The sequence below is a fragment of the Coloeus monedula genome (assembly GCF_965178545.1).
Source record: "Coloeus monedula genome assembly, chromosome: 38".
Classification (NCBI taxonomy): domain Eukaryota; kingdom Metazoa; phylum Chordata; class Aves; order Passeriformes; family Corvidae; genus Coloeus; species Coloeus monedula.
The window spans coordinates 1,642,319-1,661,705 of NC_138818.1; the positions used below are offsets into that span (position 1 = coordinate 1,642,319).

Genomic DNA, 19,387 nt, shown 5'->3' on the forward strand with positions numbered 1-19,387 from the left:
GGAGGGGTCTTAGAGGGGAGCGTGGTAGTTGGTTGTTTCCCTTTTGCACCAGCCCAGGCCGCTTTTCCTTCTGCATTTCTTTCCTTCCTTCTGTTTTCCCCTCGCTCCCCGCGCCGCCTCGCAGGGCCCGCGCGCGGCCCAGGCCGCCCCGCCCTCCCCGCTCAGGCTCGGCGGTGGCGCGGAGCAGCACGGGAAAGGCTTTTCCCGCCGCCGCCCGGGGTCCCAGGCGCGGCTGGCGGCGGCGGCGGCCGGGAGAGGAGGAGGCTGCGCGGGGGCAGCGGGCGCGTTGGGCGAGCAGGGGAAGCCGGGCACGGGTGAGGCTGGGCACGGGCTGCGGGTGGTGGCGGGGGGCTGCGCGGCGTCTCTTTGCGAAAAGATTTCTGGCTGGGTCGCTTGGAGTCTTTTGGTTTTACGGCGTTTTTCCCACGGTCCCCCGCTTCTTCTTCATCCCGCGGCGGGGGCGAGCAGGAGCGCAGCGGGGCGACGGAGCGATGCAGAAATGAAGGCGGGAGGCGGGGCAGGGGCACGGCGGGTTTAGAGACCCGGGCCCCGGGCTTAGAGAGCTCACGCTGCTGCCTGTCCGGGGGCGGGGCGGGAGGCAGGAACTCCGGCGGCTCCTAAAGACTCCCTCCTTCTCTCCCCGGGAGCAGCGCGGAGTGGTGAGGCGCAGGAGAGGGGTGGTGGCGGTGGTGGCGGTGACAGAGAGAGGAGGGAGATTAAAGAGCCTTGGGATGTCACCATGGAGTGCCTGTGACTGCTCCTGACCTGTCTTTAGCAGCCCAGAGTCTTCTAGGATGTGACCGTGGAGCGTCTGTCACTGTCAGGGCTCCTTAGAAGGCCCAGAGAGCCCTGCGATGTCACCATGGAAGCCGTGTGAGTGCAGGTGAGCTCAGGGCTCTTTAAAAACCTGGCTCCCTTTGGAATGTGAGGATGGAAGCCTTGGGAGGGCCTTTGACCTGACTGCTCTTCAGCAGTTTAGAGAAACCTGGCATGTCCCCATGGAGCCGTTGTCACTGCCGGTGACGTCAGAGCTCTTTAGCAGCCTAGAGACACATGGGATGTCAGTACAAAGCTGCTGTCATTGCCTGTGACCTCAGTGTTCTTTAGGAGCACTGGGATGTCACAATGGAACACTTCTGGGTGTCTGTGAGGAAGAACCTTTTTAGCAGCCTGGAGACACCTGGGGGGATGTCCCTATGGAGTCCCTGTAACAGCGTGTGACCTCATGGCTCTTTTGCAGCCTTCGACACCCTCAGAATGTCACCGTAGAGCCGCTGTGAGTGCCTGTGACATTACAGCTTTTCAGCAGCATGGAGACACCTAGGATGTCACTGTGGAACCCCTGTGAGAGCCTGTGACATCACATCTGCTCAGCAGCCTGGAGACACCTGTTACGTTGCCATTGAGACCCTGTGACAGCGTGTGAAGTCAGTGCAGTTTGGCAGATGGGAGACTCCTGGGATGTCGCCATGGAACCCCTGGGATTGCCTGTGACCTCAGTGTTCTTTAGGAGCATAGAGACCACTGGGATGTCACCACAGAACCTCAGTGAGTGCCTGTGCCAAATGGGCTCCTGAGCACCTAGAGACTGTAGTGTTCTCACCATGCAGCCACTGTGACTGTCCGTGACCTCTCAAGTCTGTGGAAGATTTAAGAGCCCTGGCATGTCACCATGGAGGCCCTGTGACCTCACTTCTCTTTAGCAGCCCAGAGAGACTTGAGATGTCAGCGTGGGTGCCTGTCTGTGATCTCTCTACTTTTGAGCAGGCTGGAGACAACTCTGATGTCACCATGGGCTGGTGGTTCAGGGAGGTAAGGGTGGGGGGAGGAACATGTGCTAGGGCTCACTGGGACCTGCTCAGGCACTGAGTCAGCAGGGACCACAGCGGTACCCAGGCCTGGGAAACACTCCTGTCTCCCACTGGCCAAGTCTGGTCACAGGAAGCAGGTGTGCCCTCCACTGGGATGAGATGCCACATCTCCCCACTGGAACAGGGGACCAGGTGTACCCCGTGTCCCCAGCATGCCAAGTGTGGTCACGGAAGGCCAGGTCTCCCCACTGGGGTCTCAGACACGGTCTGACTGCTGCCGGCATGGGGAGCCTTCCCTCCTCTACCCAGGAGGCCAGGTGTGCTCACCAGAACAATCAGAGTAGTGGTATTTCACCGATGGCTGGGACACCAGTGGGCGGGTCACCCAACACTGCCAAGTGTGCACCACGCCTCCCACTTATTCCACACCTCTCATGTCTCGTCAGAGCGCCAGAGCAGAGTCAAGCTCAACAGGGTCTTCTTTCCGTGTTGCTTCTGCCAAGCCTGTTCCCTTGGCTGTGGTTTCTCTGGATAGTAAGTAGGGACAGTGGGAATCTCATTGATCCATTCATTCACATCACTAATTAGATGATGAGGCATTTGGCTATTTACTGAGCATTTATTTTCATATATGTTCCTTTTCTGGGTTAAGTATAAGTGGCCCATCCACCATGGTCCAAATCAGTAGAATTTTGTCTCAAAAGTGGGTGAAACACAATGCTACATCCTTGGAAGAATTGTGTCATTCCCACTGTCCTTATGTACCATCAGGATTTAACTTTTTTTTTTTAATTAGCATAAGCAATAACAACTCTATGCAACCGAGCCAGTCTTGCTTGCAAAGATATGAACAATATCAGCGGAGGTGAGGAGTGCTCTGGAGGCCAGGGCCCAGGCAGTCTTCTCCCGCCTTGTTTTGGAGAGACCCAGGGCCTCTAGGAGCTCATTTGTTCCATAGAACCACTTGCGCCACTCTCCAGCGGGAAAGCCCCCAAACTTGATATCTCCTGCATTGGTGAGTTCCTGAATGTGTTCATGAAGATGTTGATATTTTCTCACTTTTCCAGTTGCAGCTTCCTGTAAAGATGCTTCAGTGCGTTCACATTTGATTGTCACCTCCATCACCAATGCCTGTTTTTCTCTTACAAAGATCAGGTCTGGTTTGTACATTTTGCCGTTGTCATCCCTCACATGTGGCTCTTGTAACACTGTCCAATCCTCCTTTGTAGCTTTGTTGATCAACATGTCACAGATGTAGTTGTGTCTTTTAATCCTGCCATTTTGTGTTACTGCACAGTTTCTGATGATGTGGGAGCACGTTTCATTTTCAGCCTTGCAGTGCCTGCAGCTTTTGGCACACTGATCTTGTCTTCCTCTTGCCAGGAAGGAACTCTCTTGTGGTGTAGACAATTGGCTCTCAGCTGCAATGCTGTTATTACTTTTCTGTCAGGTATGCCTCTGTATCTAAAGATCCAGAAATTGCTGATGTTACCCTCCTCAAAGTTTGTAACACTAGGGCCCTGGGATACCAGCTGTTTCCCTTTAGTAAATTCCTGTTTCCTCCGGTTACATGGTCGCAGATACTGAGTTTTCGGAGTAGCTACTTCCCATTCTGATGTTGTGTCATCACCTGCACCATCCAGCAGTTCCGTCTTAGGTTTAGGCTCCCATATGGACAGGATCTTTTCTTTATCTCCTCCAGCTGTTATCCATAATTTCCTGTAGATTTGATCGGAGCATTCTTCTTTCAGGAACAATCTTAAGGCATCATCCGACAATTGGGCAAGTCGACGTAATCTTTGGGCCCGTATACTTGGATTGAGGCCCATCAGTTTGGTGATACCCAAACCTCCATCCTTCATGCTGGAGTACAGGACGGCATCATGTGTGCATGGTGTGAAGTGTAGCCATTCCTTGACAGTCGATTGAATTTGTAGGTCAGGGGATTCAAGGAGCCCTGCTTTGCATCCTTGTGGTCTGCCAAGTATATTAGTGTAGGGATGGTGTCTATTTGTTTGGAATGTCCATTTTCTGAACAGGTTTTAATGTGATGATAGGTATGGATGTTCTCATACATATTGCTCACCAGTCTGGTGACATGGGGGTCCGCTTCCCTGTGCTGCAGACCATGTAGAATGTGCTGGTGGCTCACGGTGTCAAAAGCCTTAGCAATGCCCATGAATACGACACCCAGCGGTCTGTATTCTCTTTTGGCAGATGGAATTATTGTTCGTAGGAGTTTCCAGTTTTCAGAGGATTCCGCTGCTCTTATAAAGCCACTTTGCCTTGGGTTGAGGGAGCATGCCTTAGTCAACCTTGCTCTCATTATTCTGGAGAACAGTCTTAACGAGATGGAATCGATTGTGATGGGTCTCCAGTTATCAGTGTCCTTTAAACAATCCGGTTTGGCTGACTTTGGTATTAACACAGTCCTGCATCCCCTCACCATGTCTGGGATTTTTATCTGATGTTAGCCAAAGGTTGACTATCTCCATGGTCTGGGAGAACTTGGGGTACATCTCCTTGAGGTCCCTTAGGGTAATCCCATCTGGACCAGGAGCCGAATTTTTGCTAATTTCCTGCACATTCTTCTCAATTTCTTTAGCCATAATAAAGTCCCTGAAAGCGCTGTTGTCAGCTTTAATTTGGAAGTTCCCAAGGCTCTTGAACTTGGCAGGTGTTTCCCATCTGGCTTTAAATGCTGAATAAATTTCTTGGGGTGGCATGTCACAGGACAAACATTCAACATCATCCAGAGTAATCTTGGCTAATTTCCCCCTATCTAGATGGAACAGGCGCTGGAAGTGCAGGTAATTACCTCTCTTGATTGCTCCCTGACAGATCTTCTTGAGTTTCTTTCCTGGGTCTTCCTTTTGTTCTTATCTTGGGTTGATGTTCTTCTCTGGCTTATCATATGGAGGCATCCCGAAGCAGTCCTGCCCTGACTCATTGACCAGTGATGTCATCTCGTGGCCATGAAGTAACTGCTGGAATGCCTGTGGGAAGGTGTTGAGTTTCCCAGCTGAAAGCCATTCACCCAGAGTTCTCTGCTAATGGGCCTGCAGCTGCCCCTCCCTCTGCTGGTTGATGTTCCCCAGCTGTTCCTCCTCATTATCTGGGTGATGACTCATCCCAGGTTCTGTTCCCATGCCCACAGCTGGTTCCTGGGGCAGCAATCTCCTTTTGTCACTGATTTGCTTTGCTGTCTTGGATGGAATGTGTTTGGCTAAGAGTTTATTGATGTTCTTGTTTTGCCAAAACTGAGCCTCTAACCTTAGCAGCAGATGTTCTTCCTCCTTGGTTCAACACCTTTTGTGAGCTCCTCGGGCAGAGGTCTCATTCGGGTGGGAAGCAACAATCCTTTCCTGATTTCTGACAATCGGGTGTGCCAATCTTTTGTGTTGTCCCAGGCCAATTTCTGTTTTGAAGTCACGGCTGCAAACCTCACAGATCCACTGGCCTGCTGGAGCTGTTTCAGCTGTTGCCCTGCATTTAGGAAAACGACTAGCAGTAGTTACTGATAGTTACTGTTTTCCCTCCCTCATGTAGCACATTGAAACCGAATCCTCCTTTTCCTGTGGGCTCCTTTCAGGTGTTTAATTAAGCCCAACACATGGTCCACCCGGGTTCCACAGCATGGACATGGTGGATTTTTGTCGGGAATCATCACTGTTGGAATGTCCTCCGGTGTCCGATTCACGCTGTTCCCTGGGACGGGTGGGGATTTTGCTGGCGTGTTGTTCTCTGGCTCGGGAGGTGATGTTTCTGATGTGCTTTCTGTCTTTTCCTCGCTGCTTTTTTCCCCATTGTTAAGTACAAACAACTTGCTGGTCTTCAGGAGACAGCTGTCTTCTCTCGCACTCAGATGAGGTGTAAGACGTTTGTACACCTCTGGCAGCCTGTTCAAACCCTCCCAACTTGTGGAAAAATGAACACATTCATTCGTTTCAGACACTCCCTAGTTACAAAACTCCAACACCACCAGTTCATTTTCATTTTCCACCAAATCTTGGGGGGCAGATGGTAAATTTGCAGACAACAGGTCTCCTTCAGTGTTAGACAAGGGGTCTAGTTTTAAATTGCTAGGCCCCAGTCTACCCAGTCAGAAGGGCTGGTCGGGGTGCTGGTCAATACCTGGAATAAGCGTATCGATGGCCCCATTTTACGGATCCGGAATTTTAGTTTGTAGCAAATTAAGGAGAGGAAGTATTAGATTGGTGGTGGACCCCCAACCACTTGCTGATCTTTGGCCAGCACAAACCCGTGGGCTAGGTTTTGGGTAAAAAGCTCCACAGCTCTTACCTTAAATTTGTTTCACTGATTTTGGGGCTATTGTTGGCTGATGATTCCAACAATAACTTGCTGGGGCAGAGGTCAGGTTCATTACCCTTCGCAGCGTTTTCAGTGGGACCACAAGGAGGTGCGACCTCTGCAGCGATGCCCAGTTTGTAACTACGCCCTCATACACAACGTCCTTTGCATTGGTAAGTTCTCATACCTCTTTCTCCAGGTGTTTGTACTTGTTCACTTGCTCAGGAGTGGCTTCTTCCGGCGATGTTTTGGCTGATTCCTACTGCACTGTCACATCCACGACAAATGCCTGGGCGACCTTTGCCAGTACCAGATTAGGTTTATATAACTCTTTGTTGTTATCGCTTATATGCGGTTCCTGAAACACTACCCCGTCCTTCTTCTTCGCCTCTTCAGACAGCACCTCGCCGATGTAACTGTGCCTCTTAATCCTAGCATCCTGTGTAACTGGGCAGTCGCCAATGATGTGGGTGCAAGTTTCATTGTCCGCCTTGCAGTGTCTGCTTGCCTTGAGGTATTGGTCCTGTCTACCCCTGGCTAAAAATTCTCTCATGGGGTAGACATTCTCTCTCAGCTGTAATGCTGAAAGGAGCTTCCTGTGAGGTATGCGTCTATTATTTTGCAGCCAATTATTGCTAATTTTATCTCCTTCAAAATTTGTGATTCCGCAGTCCTGGGACAATAACTTAGTCCATTTATTGAATTCAATTTTTTTGCCAATTGCATGGTTTAGGAAATTGGCTTTTTAAAGACGGTGCTTCCCACTCCAAAGTTATGTCTGCACTATACAAGCCAATTGGTTCAGTCACCGTTTTGGTCTCCCAAATTGACAGTATCTTTTCTCTGTCTCCTCCATCTTGAGTCCACAGTTTCTTATACGCTTGTTCCATTTGATCTTAACTCCAGGAACACCTTCATGGTTTCTTACTAAACATATGTCAGGAAAATTAATCCACAAACACCAGAGGTTTATGTCCAAAAAGGAGATAAAGGAGTCATGTTACTTTATTTGAATAAAGAGAGAGGTCATGGGCATTTCCCATGGGTCTCTCAGACTGATAGAGGACGCAGCCTCCTTTTTATCCTAATTTTCCAGCCACATTTCCCTCTCTCTTTCCCCATTGGCTGAGGTACTTGAGAGGTACAGACCTCCCGAATCACCTAATACAGACCCCATTCTAATGTATACCCCCCCTTTTCTTTTCCTTGTGTCTCTGTTCTTTTTCTCTAAATCCAGGGATTTAGCACAGCCTTGGGTGAGTAACAGTTTGTGTCAATCAGTGGAATTCCTATGGAATTTATGGTTCCTCCCATCTCTCAATATCTGGCTTTATCCACCAGCAGACCCACAGTTTGTTTGTAGAGATAAATCCCTCCCATTCCTTTCACATATATGATTATACGTTTCTTTTCTGGGTTAAGTATAGGTGGCCCATCCACCTGGTCCAGATCGTTAAATTTATCCCAAATACGGGCAGTGGGCGACACAGGACAATTGGCAGAATTGTATTGTTCTCATGTGTCCTACGCACTGTCCAGCAATGCCATTCAGCCGTATTTATGTTCCATGTTCCATCAACAGAAACGATTGAGCTTTGCTCGCAAACATATGAACGATGTCAGTGGAAGAGAGGAGCGCTGTGGATGCCAGGGCCCAGGCAGTCTTCTCTTGCCTCTTCTTAGAGAAACCTAGGGCCAGTAGCAACTCAGAGTTTTTCTCGTACCACTTTCCTTGCGCTCCTACAGGAAAGCCCATGAATTCAATGTCTGCTGCATTTTTAAGATCTTGAACTTGTCTGTGAAGTTGCTAATATTTCTTGACCTTCTCACTGGCAGCATCTTTCAAGGATGAGTTGGAGTGCTGGTATTTGACCATCATGTCCAGCACGAATGCCTCTCCTTTAAAAAAGATCAGATCTGGCTTGTATAACTCGTTGTTCTCATCTCTGATACGCTGCTCGTGGAATACAGTCCAATTCTTCTTTTTAGCCTCGCAGCTAAGCATCTCACAGATGGAATTGTGTCTTTTAATCCTGACCTCTTGAGGTATTGGACAATTCCCAATAATATGGGCTGGTGTTTCATTACCAGTGCCACAATGTCTACAGGTTTTCACACATTCATTTTGCCTACCCCTGGCCAGGAACCCTCAAATGGGGAAGGCATTGGCTCTCAGTTGTAGCGCAGTTATCAATTTTCTGTGAGGTATTCCTCTCTACCTTGCTATCCACCAATTACTGATATTACCATTTTCAAAGTTCTCAATACCGTGGCCTTGGAATAACAGTTGCTTCCACTTACTGTATTCATGTTTCTGTCAGTTACAAGGTCTTGGGCAGTGGATCTTTGGAACGGCAACCTCCCGTTCAGATGCATCTTCACCCTCAGCAGGGATACCTTCTGGTAATGGAATAGGCTTCCAAATTGGTGGGATATTCTCTTTAGCTCTTTATGTCTATGCAATCTCCGTGCTTGTATACTTGGAAGAAGCGCCACCAACTTGAAGAAACCCAGACCACCATCTTTACAATCCGAGTACAAGATAGCATCACAGATGTTTGGTGCAAGATGAAGGTATTCCTTGACAAAAGATTGAATTAACAAGTCAGGGGATTTGAGGAGCCCAACTTTTACTTTGGTGTGGTGGGCAAGGTGTACCAATCTCTGGATGCTATAAGTTTTCAGTATATTGATATTCTGAAGAGGCTTTAGTGGTGTGTCAGCAATCCGACAGAGCTAATTTCTGGTGTTTTGGATAAACCTGTATCTGCTATACCAGTCCAGGGATCAATCTGTAAACCAAGATATTTCTCAGAGTGGCCAAGGTCAATCATATTAAGGGGGATGCTATTTATCATCCATACTGGACAGTCATTGATGGTATAAGGAGAGTCTTTAGTTGGCTTGGTGTAAAAGCCATGACACTTCTCCCCCTGTGTCTTGAGACCAGTTAGATGGCAAAAGGTCTCTAGGATCTTGATGTTCGTACACATACCTTCCCAGGAGTCATTCAATAACACTAAATTATCAGCGAAGGCCATGGGGGTATCTTTGAAACTTCCTTGACAGTTGCCTTCACCAAGATTCTCCAATTTACATAATAGAGGGCCAAGCACCAGGTTGAATAATAAGGGTGACATTGGATCGCCCTGTTTGACACTTAAAAGGATTTGTCTTTTCCTTTTTGGTGTCGATGTCCGTAAAATTTTGCCAACAAGATGTTTAACGTGGGGGTCAACCCCTCTCTGCATCAGACTCATGATAATATGCTGATGATATACGGTGTCAAAAGCTTTCACAATGTCCACGAAAACAATCCCAAACTCTTTGTGCTCCTTTTTTGCATGTTTGACAGTAAGTTGTAACAACTTCAGATTCTCAGAACATCCTGCTGCATGTATAAATCCCCTTTGTCTGGGGTTTATGGGACATGCTTTGGTCAATCTTGCTGTTAAAGTCCTGGAAAATAACCTAAACACCATAGAAGCAATGGTGGTAGGCCTCCAGTTATTGATGTCATTAAGCCTATCCATATCGATAGACTTGGGGGTCAAGATTGACCAGCATTCATTCAGGGCAGCAGGAAGAGTTCTGGTTACGAGCCATAAATTGAAGATCTCCATCAATAGGGAATACCTGGGATGAATTTTGACAAGACGGCCCAACGTAATCCCGTGTGGCCCCGGAGCAGAGTTCCTCCTCATCTCTTTGATATTCTTTTCCACTTCTTTCTCAATAATCAGGGCTTTACAAGTGGTGTTATCTGCTTCCTTCTGTGAAGGGAAGGATTCAAGGCCCATGAATAATGGAGCCATAGCAGTCCCTCTATCAGCAATTTGGGAGATGGGGGATGTTCTCCTCTCCCCACATTAGGACCATTAGCCATCTATATCAGGTTGAACAGCTTTAGAGGGAACTTTTAGAAGACATCTTTTATCACATACCTGCTTTGCCATTTTAGATGGAATATGCTCTGCAGTTAAGTTATTGATGTTACCATCATACTTTATCAGTAATTGTCTCAGAAGAGCCTCTTCCTCCTCAGTCCATACCTTTTGGTGGGCTCCTCTAACCGATGTTTCCTTTGGATGGGGGGCAGCAATTCCTTCCAGGTTCCTTATAAGAGGATGCGCCAGCCTCTTGTGCTGTCCCAAGCCAATCTTGGTAGAGAAGGCCTTCTGGCATACTTCACAGATCCAGTCACCCTTTGGGACTACTTCCACATTTCCTTTGCACTGTGGGAAGTGGCAGGAGATACTGTGGTACGAACGCAACTGGGGGCTTGTCACCACAAGCCCCGGCGTGCCCTCGGGCAGAGGGGACGCAGCGTTGGCCTCCACAGCGTCCTCGCTGGACGGCTCAGTGGAATCGGCGTGAGATGGGTGCGTGCGCTGGCTCCTCCTCAGAGGAAACACGTCGGGCAGCCGATGATCAGGCTGGTGTTTGCCCGGAGGCAAAGAAGGTGGGAGGGGCTTCTGGTGTGAGTTCCAACAGGTTTATTTGCAGGAGGGACCAGGGACCAGCAAAAGCCCCGAGGAGACGCAGGCTAGTCCCCTTTATGGCGGGGTGGAGTAAGGCAGGGAAAGGGAAAACAACCAATGGGGTACAAGTAGAGGGGAGGATACAGTTTTTCAGAACAAATGGGGAAAACAGGGAGGCAGGAGTCATAACAGGGAACCAATTAATAACTAAAAAAGGGAGAACTTTCTGGAACAGGGGGAGGTAATTTAGGATTGGGAGCCACCCAGGGGGAGGTAACCTAGACCTCAGTGATCTCTTCTGGTGACTGACATTTGATGGTTTCAGCCCGAGAGCAGGCTGACCCACCCCAACATCTCCCCCTTCTTTATTACATTGAAATGAGGGGAAAGGCTTAAGGGATTTCAAAACCAAACACTTAAACATGGGAAGGGCTAATAAAATTAACAACTCCATAAGGAAACCCCATACAATGTCCTTGATAACTGAAGGGATCTGGCTACTGGAGCTCCCAGTGTACAGGAGGAGCTGCAGCAGCAGGTGGGACAGCAGCATGTAGGATGTCATCACGCAGTTATGGGAGATAACTTTAGGGACAGTGTAACGTAAATAAAATTAATACAAATACAATTAACTTAAATAACAATGGCTCCCTTGGACTCCCCCTCTTTCAGAACAAAGGGCCACTTAGGGGAGGGAAACACAATAGAGAAGGTGGGAAAGGGAATGTTTGTCTTTGCAGCCTGGGAGGAGAATTTCTTGTTTATTCAGGAGGTCTTGTTTCTCCTCCTTTTCCAGGCAGTTGCTACTGTGTTTTCAGGCTGCTTTGGTTTTGATGTCTTTGTTAAGAAAGGTTTGATCCACTTTCCAGGGATTTAGGTCATTTCCAGGTCATTTAGGTCCTTCTGGGGTTGAAACACACCTGTAGCCTCTACCCTGGGTGACTAGGGGGTATGGGCCACATATCTGTAAAGTGTCAGGGTCCTTTATTAGAACCTCAGGGCTCTCAGTCAGTTTATGTTTGGCAGAGTTTGTGAAGTGTCTCATGATGGGAGGATCAGGTTCCTCATAGGAACAGTTTAAAAAGTTCAAAGTGAACAACGCTTTGGACAGTCTTATGGTGGGGGCAGCGATCTCACTGCCACCCTTTTGTTGTTCAAGCAGTCTTTTTAGTGTCTGATGTTTCCTCTCCACGATGGCTTGGCCTGTGGGTGAGTGAGGGATGCCAGTGATGTGATTCACACCCCACTCCCTCATGAATCTGTTTAACTCTGCAGAGGTGTACGCAGGGCCATTGTCAGTTTTTAATTTATTTGGTGTCCCCAACACAGCGAAGGCCTGGACTAGGTGGTTGATGACATCTTTGGCCCTCTCTCCACGGTGGGCTGAGGCAAAGGTTGCACCAGAAAAAGTATCCACGGAAACGTGAATATATTTCCGGCAGCCAAATTGGGGGAAGTGGGTGACATCTGTTTGCCATACCTCACAACTGCCTAGGCCTCGGGGGTTAACCCCCTGACCTAGTGATGGAAGCTGATGTTTTTGGCAGTTGGGGCATGTCTCCACAATGGCTTTTGCCTGGTCTCTAGTGAGGTGGAACATCCGGACGAGAGCTGGAGCATTTTGATGGAACATTGCATGGCTCAGCTGGGCTTGCTGGAATCTCTAAGGCAGATTCGCTAGCTCAACGGGCATAGCTAGGGCATCTGCTCTCCTGTTCCCTTCGGCAATAAATCCTGGCAGGTCAGTGTGTGACCTCACATGCATTACGTAAAAGGGTTGCTTTCGGTGGGAGGCAATTTGGATTAGCTTTGAAAGCAATTTATAGATTTTTGGATTTGCCACCTCTCTGAGTGATGCTCTTTCTGCTCTGGACACCACTCCTGCTACATATGCGGAATCTGTTACCAAATTAAAAGGTTCGTTGAACCGCTCAAATGCTCTGACCACTGTGGCAAGCTCCGCAACCTACAGTGATCCTTCGACCACCTGCACATCAGACTCCCACTTCTGAGTGCAAGGATTCCTCCAAACGATGACAGACTTGTGAGATGCCCCAGAACCATCCATAAAGATCGTCAGGGCATTGAGGGGTTCACGACTCTGAATTTCTTTTGGAATTAATTTAAAGGCCGAATTGAACAATTTGTGTTTTGGGTTGTGAGCCGATATTTGTCCCGAATAACTATCAAAGGCAAATTGGAGATGATTGTTGTTTTGAAGGAGATGGTCCAGTGCATTGGTTGTTAGTGGCAGGTAAACATATGTGAAATCACACCCCACAAGGGTACGGAGGCGAGACCTAGCCTTTATCACCAACTGAGCCATGAGCTCCTGTGGCGTGGTAATACTTTTGGATGGCTGGTGCGAGAGGAAAACCCACTCAATAATCAGAAGGGGATCCCTCAGCACCTTGTCCCACTGGAAAACCAGCCCATGGAGGTATGGCATTTTCCCCAACACTATAAATTGAAAGGGCAGACCTGGGGCATAACGATGGGCTTGGCGAGATGACAGTGCCTCCTGGACTTTGATGAGGGAGTTTCTTGCCTCTTCTGTCAACTGCCTCGGGGATTTGAGATCCTCGTTCCCACAAAGCAGGTTGAACAGAGGGGCAAGGTCCTCAGTCGTCAGTCCCAGGAGCTGCCTCACCCAGTTGATGGATCTGCAGAATTGATGGAGTTCCTGCAGAGTCTTGGGGTTATCATTGATCTTTAATGGTTGGGGCACCACTGTCTGCTCCTCAATTTTGAGTCCTAGATATTTAAAAGGTGAGGTCTTCTGGACCTTTTTGGGATGGATTTCGAATCCATCAGCCTCTAAAGCCCTGATTACCTCCCCCAGAGTCCAGTCCAGGTACTGCTGCGTGGGCGCACACACCAAAACATCGTCCATGTAGTGTAGGATCACAGCTCTAACTGCCTTTTTCTGGACAGGGGACAGAGTGCGAGCGACATACCACTGGCAGATGGTGGGCGAGTTTTTCATGCCTTGCGGCAGAACTCACCAGTGGTAGCGCTGCATGGGAGCCTCTCGGTTGAGGGAAGGCACCGAGAAGGCAAACCAGGGTGCATCGTCCGGATGCAGGGGGATCTGGAAGAAGCAGTCCTTGATGTCTATGACTGCTAGCTTCCACTGCCTAGGGAGCATAGAGGGTGATGGCATTCCGGGCTGCAGGGGTCCCATGTCCTCAATGACATCGTTAATTTTCCGCAGGTCGTGAAGGAGTCTCCACTTGTCTGTCCCTGGCTTCCGGATCACAAAGACCGGGGAGTTCCAAGCGCTGTTGGAAGGCTCAATGTTCCCCTTCCCCAGCTGCTCCTCCACGAGTGCAGTGAGCGCTCTCAATTGGTGTCCTTTTAAAGGCCACTGATCCACCCAGACCCTTTTATTGGTGAGCCAATTCAATTTCTGGGTGGGGCGCTCCACAGTGACCCCTACTAAAAATCCCAGGGTTGAGATGGGATCTCAACCTAGGCTCCCCACTGAGACATGAGATCCCTGCCCCACAATGTAAACCCAGAGTCAGTAACAAATGGACGGACTGTTGTAATCCGCCCCTCTGGACCCTCAATCTGGACAAGCATCCTGCTTCTCTGGGCAGCCACAGATCCTCCCACACCCGTAACAATACCTTCCGCCAGTTGCAACCCCCAATGTGACGGCCAGTTGTTGGAGGCGATGACCATCACATCTGCCCCCGTGTCCATCATCCTTGCTAGGCTGATGTCCGAGCCATGGCATGAAATCTTGCCGCTTAGCATCGCCTTGTCCTCCCCTACCATCTCAGCCCAGAAGACAGATGGGTTGTAGTTATCTGGTGAACTTCTGGGCATGAGGATGGCCTGGGCAAGAACCTGGCCAGCTGCAAGAAAGAAAGGTGGGTGAATACATTGGATGTTAATTGTAAAGAGTCCTTGTGATCCTACTTGGACGATCTCTGGTGTTATTGAGATCTCTGGTGGTGTACGCATGGTGTCTCCTATAACAAACAAGCAGCAGTCTTTCAGTCCTTTGCAGCTCACGAGGACTCGTTGAGGTGTGATAGAGTCCATCGTGGTTGCAGTGGCTGCAGTCACAGTCTTTCTGGTTGCGGCTTCTTTATTTATGTGATCACACGGGGCTGCAGATCCGCGCTGGGTCCTCAGTTTCCTGGCCGTACCTCCATGGGAGTGGGCGATGCTACTTGCCCTGGGGAAACAGCTCGGGAACTTTGATTAATCGGGGCTGGAGCTCTACAGTTCCGGGCCACATGTCCTGGCTTGCCACATCTGTGACAAGTCCAGGTTCTGTTTGTCATCCTCTTGTCCTGAGGTGCCGTTGCCTCAGCAGCACCCGCAGCTCCTACCACATTCCCCCTCATTTTTAAATTTGGTTGGCCAATTGGAACTAAGGTTGTGCAGTGCCAAATCATCTGCTTTAATGTTGGTGGAGGATCAAGTGGAAGGGTCATAATCACTCTCTTACAAGGTTCATTTGCATTAGTTTTTGCTATTTGAGTGATTATGCTTTCTCTAATTCTTGTATCTTCCACTTGCTTCTCCACCACTAATTTTAATTTGTCAATTAAGTCAATAAATGGTTCATTTGGGAGTTGCTGAATTTCAGTAAAATTTAGTAGAGGCGCCGATTTAGGGGGCATCATTAAAAATGCTTGCTCCACTGCATGTTTTACAGCATTTAAGACCGGCTCTGGGGTGTTTCGGGCCTGGTCTTGTGGCTTGGCAAGCAACCCCTCACCGGTAAGGTGGTCCATGGAAACCCCTGCGTTATTAGGGTCTTGCAACAGGATTGGGAGGACCTCTCTTAGTTGCTTTCTCCACCCATCATCCCACAACTCAAATTCGGCTGGAGAAAGCAAGCAGGAAAAAATGCTTTGGAGGTCTGCTGGGACCAACACTGTATTAGTGAGGGTGGCCCGCAGGAGATTCCGGAAATATGGACTCTCCCTCCCAAACTCCTTCTGGGCTTTACAAAGTTCTTTGAGCCCAGCAGGGTCCAAGGGTTTCCAGATGGGGTTGCCGCCAGCTCGGTTATAAGTAACCGGAGCGGCGAAGGGACCGGAGGAGGCTCCTGGTTCCGGGTTCAAGATGGCGTCGGTTCCGGTTTCCACAGCGTGGGAACCGGCAGACGAGGCGCGGGAACCAGAAGGCTCCTCCCAGTAGGTGGGGGCTGAGGACAAAGAGGAGTGGCCACGGGAAGGGCGGGGACTCCCGATGCAGGGGGCGGGACCCGACGCAAAGGAGGAGCTCACAGTCCTCATGTTTGGAGGGGGCGGGGCCAGGACAGGGCGAGGAGGAGGGGCGGCAAGAGGATTTTGGGGGAGTGCAGGAACAGCAGGGAAAGGGGACAAACCGGTGGACGAAGAAAAGCCTTCGCCATCATTTTCAGGGCAATAAAACTGGGAACTGCTTTTTGGGAGAACAACCGGGGAAGAGGGCATAGGAGAGAGGGTTTGGGTAGAAGCCGAAACAGCCTGGCCAGAGCTACTTTGGCAGGGCGGCTGAGAGGATTGAGGAGAGTCAGGGAGACGGTGGCAGCCCTGTGCCTCTGGGCATTTTACAGCTCCCGGTCTTTTCAACGAAGGGGTAGTGGGATGAGGAACGCGAGGGGGGGAAAGAGGGACTTGGGAAGAACTGGGGAGAATTTGGGGCTTTTCTTTTATTTTCTGATTAGCTTCGTGTTTATCTGTCAAAGCCCAGACCATGTAGAGAAACCTCTCTCCGGAGGGATCTCCCCTTTGGTTTAATTCTAATATTTTGTCCCCCACAAATTGCCAAAACGTGGCTGACTTCAAATTAGCAGGGGACATCTGGGGAAAATAAAAGAACAGCCACTTCACAAACCTTTTCAAAAACCCCTTTGATAACTTTAACCCACAATTCTTCAGGGACTCCCCAACCTGGAGATAAACCTCCCGCTGAGGCTGGGAAAGCTTAGCTCCCATCTTAAACCTCAGCCTCAACTTCACCCACCACCGGCAAAAAGGAGAAATTAAAAATAATTTCCCAGGGGCCAGGAATCACAAGAATACTCACAAGAAGACACAGGCATCCGGTCCTGGAAACAAAAAGGCACGGTGGGATCCTCTGGGACAGGCTGCTCTCCTAGCAGGAGTTGGCAGCCTCCTCTCGGAGTGCGGCTTTTAAAACAGAGCGCGCTGCCGCGAGAGGCATCGGCAGCTCCTAATCACTGACACTCGCAGCCTCCTGGCAGCGAGGACGATGCAGGAACGCACGTGTGTGTCGTCCCTTTTCGGTGCGCCAACCTAACGCCACTGGGGGTTTGTCACCACAAGCCCCGGCGTGCCCTCGGGCAGAGGGGACGCAGCGTTGGCCTCCACAGCGTCCTCGCTGGACGGCTCAGTGGAATCGGCGTGAGATGGGTGCGTGCGCTGGCTCCTCCTCAGAGGAAACACGTCGGGCAGCCGATGATCAGGCTGGTGTTTGCCCGGAGGCAAAGAAGGTGGGAGGGGCTTCTGGTGTGAGTTCCAACAGGTTTATTTGCAGGAGGGACCAGGGACCAGCAAACGCCCCGAGGAGACGCGGGCTAGTCCCCTTTATGGCGGGGTGGAGTAAGGCAGGGAAAGGGAAAACAACCAATGGGGTACAAGTAGAGGGGAGGATACAGTTTTTCAGAACAAATGGGGAAAACAGGGAGGCAGGAGTCATAACAGGGAACCAATTAATAACTAAAAAAGGGAGAACTTTCTGGAACAGGGGGAGGTAATTTAGGATTGGGAGCCACCCAGGGGGAGGTAACCTAGACCTCAGTGATCTCTTCTGGTGACTGACATTTGATGGTTTCAGCCTGAGAGCAGGCTGACCCACCCCAACATGGTACTTTGGATTTCCTTACCACATTTGAGACACTTAAAGATGATCTTTCTTTTCCTGTGGGTTCTCTTTAGATGGTCAGTCAGCCCCAGCATCCAATTGAATCGGGTATCACAGGATGGACAGGATGGATTTTTGTCAGGAACAGATACCACGTGTGTATCGATCGGTATCGTGCCTGAGCTTGTCCCAGGGAGAGCTGCAGATGTTTCAGGCTCATCCTTGTCTCTGTGATCTTTAAGCACGCACTCAGTTTCTCCATCCCGGGTGGACCTATTTGGTAAGGCTTCATATGCCTCAGGGTACTTGGCAAACCTCTCCCAAATTCCCCAATGACTGTCATAGTCAATCGTGGAATTAACAAACTCCAAACATACTAAATTGAGGTTCTCAGCTGCCAGTGTGGAGGGTAAAGGTATCAGTTAAAGGTAACAATATCAGCTGTATTGACCCTCAGATCTAAGGGGTCAGTCAGAGTGGCCGTTGATACGTAGAGCAATCTCATTGATTGTACCATTGTTCCAAAACCAGTCAAAGATAGATGTCAGTCCAAGTGAGGGTAGTCAAAGTTGACAGCAGGCTCTCTCCCACACTGCCGTGTCCAACACAAGTCCATGGACTAGGCTCTGGGCAACAGCAATAAGAGCTGTTACCAAACAATTTTGTTTCAGCTAAGATGTGAAGCTGTCACTGGGGGGTGAGTCCAAGTAATAGGGAGGGGTACACCCTCTCTCACACTGGGGCAGAAGCCAACTTAGATACCACTAAGGGTATCTGGCGGGGCCTTGAGAAGGTGCGGCTTCCACAGCTGAGCCCAGTTAGTAACTCTGCTCCCATTTATTGAGCATATCACAATACACACTTTCCTGGCTTTAATGAAGGTAGCCTGTCCACCTTGGTCAAAATCAGTAAATTTTGGCCCAAGATTGAGGTGGTAAATGGATGACGTCATGGTACACACCTTGCAGCATGCAGCAAAACGAGTTTCCCAATCAGGGTTTGAAGTCTTAATCGGTCACAGATCGGGGCATAGCCATGCACTACCAGGGACGTGGCCCTGTACGGCATGATGCGCATGCCCTTTCCAACGGTCTGGGGTATAGCTGTATGCATGGATGGGCTCTGGTACAAGACCATGTCTCCAGCACTCGGTGCCACTGGGTTGCAATCAGTGCAGAGCATCCAGGTGGCAGAATACGGCAACCGGTCCAGTCTTGCCCCCATGTAGTTGGAACAAGTGGCGTACACACCCAGGTTCTGATGGATTAGAGTGATGGCCTTGCGCGTGCAGTTGCTTGATTGATGTGATTCCCTCAAAACACAGAGGTCAACCAAGCTGGCCCTGGCTAGGCGATTGGCATATCCTGCTCTAAAGTGGGGGATTCCAAGAGTCATGGCAGCGCTACCCCTTGAGCAGCTGCCCGACTTTATCCAGATCACCACCCCCTGGGCAAAGGGTCAGCAGCTCATGTCATGACTCGTATGAGTTGTGTGACACCGAATCATGAGGCTACTATTTGGGTGGTGAGTCCAAACAGTAGGGAGGGGTAGCCGCTACACCCTCGCTCACACTGGGGCAGAAGTCGACTTAGTTACCCTTGCAGGCATCCAGCGGGACCACAGGGAGATGTGACTTCTGCAGCTGAGCCCAGTTAGTAACTAAGCTCTCTTTCTTCCTTGTTCTCTTTTGCATCCAATTAGCTGTCATTCTGGATGCTTGCTGACCATGGGACCTTTGCAACTTTGGATCCCTGGTCGCCTTTGTAATCTGGCAGAGCCTTACTCAGGCCACCAAAACAGTTCTCAAAAGCATCATTCACCACCCCTTGTGGATCTTGCCCATCCAAAATCTTCTCAAAGGCGCTCTGGCACTTAGCAAATCTACATGCTATGACCCTTTCCTGGTGACATCACAATAGTGGAGCTTCAGCTGTCCCTCTCTCGGCAATT

General features: G+C 49.7%; 1 long non-coding RNA gene across 1 annotated transcript; it reads left to right on the forward strand.

The window, feature by feature from the left end:
* Window positions 1-203: 203 nt before the first annotated feature.
* Window positions 204-14,438, forward strand: LOC309584266. Its single transcript, XR_014227221.1, has 4 exons — window positions 204-314; window positions 776-883; window positions 1,241-1,812; window positions 13,818-14,438. It is a non-coding gene; the product is annotated as an uncharacterized lncRNA (long non-coding RNA).
* Window positions 14,439-19,387: the final 4,949 nt, after the last annotated feature.